This window comes from Octopus bimaculoides, chromosome 2 (assembly GCF_001194135.2).
Source record: "Octopus bimaculoides isolate UCB-OBI-ISO-001 chromosome 2, ASM119413v2, whole genome shotgun sequence".
In the NCBI taxonomy this organism is placed as follows: domain Eukaryota; kingdom Metazoa; phylum Mollusca; class Cephalopoda; order Octopoda; family Octopodidae; genus Octopus; species Octopus bimaculoides.
This window is the reverse complement of record NC_068982.1, coordinates 63755455-63756336: the sequence shown is the minus strand read 5'-3', so window position 1 is coordinate 63756336 and position 882 is coordinate 63755455. Positions and strand designations below refer to the sequence as shown.

The 882-nt window shown below is 38.7% G+C and overlaps 1 long non-coding RNA gene across 9 annotated transcripts in view; it reads right to left on the bottom strand.

Annotated features, from left to right (window-relative positions):
• The window catches only part of LOC128251095 (uncharacterized), a 77796-nt gene that overhangs the window by 28751 nt on the left and 48163 nt on the right, over window positions 1–882 (bottom strand). The gene's annotated exons all lie outside the window — the stretch shown is intronic.

Here is an 882-nt window from a genome sequence, read left to right as displayed (position 1 = left end):
CCGACAGTAATAAAAATCAAATATCCGGTCAACATCATGGTGTTTGGAGTGATCACTAGTGAGGAGGAGGTAGTACTGCGCTGGGTCAAGGGGGGGGGGCTACTTTGAGACCCTATGTCTGGCAACAGGACTATGCACCATGCCACACAAGCAGAAGACCCCAGTCATGGTTGTCAAATAATTTCTGCGACCACATCACCCCTAACATCTGGCTACCTAACTCCCCAGACTGCAACCCCCTTAGTAATTATTTGTGGGTCGCAGTTGAGCGAGAGACCAACAAAACTCTTTGTAACACCAAAGATGAACTGAAGGCAAAGATTATGGTAGCATTGACCAGGAGACTGCCCAGAAGAGTTGCAAGAGATTCCGAAGTCTTCCGGAGGTCGTGATGGAAGCCAATGGCGATTTCATTATATTTACTGTTTAGTATTTCTGGATATTTTTATGTAATTTTGGTAAATAAACCTGTTAAAATGAGATATCAGTGTTATTTTTATCTTTGCGTAATTTAGACGATAATTTATTCATCGCACCCAGTATATATATATATATATATATATATATATATATATATCATCGTATTGTGTGCCGAGGAGAGAGAGAAGGGGAGAGGCGGGGGACTAGAAAGAGGGAGAGACAAAAAAGGAGAGGCAGAAAAAGAAAGAGAGTAAGAAATAGTGACAGAGATAACTATAAGTGCTTCTCGTACCTCTTTCAGTACTTGTTTAAGACAAGGAATAGTAGCAAAGAACATTTAAATATGTAAACTTGCCCTAAGATAAATATACACATATTCTCTTTGTAGGTACATTCGAAATCAATCCTCATCGTTTATTTATTTCATTTTAAAATATACATAGAACTGACTCATTTCTAACT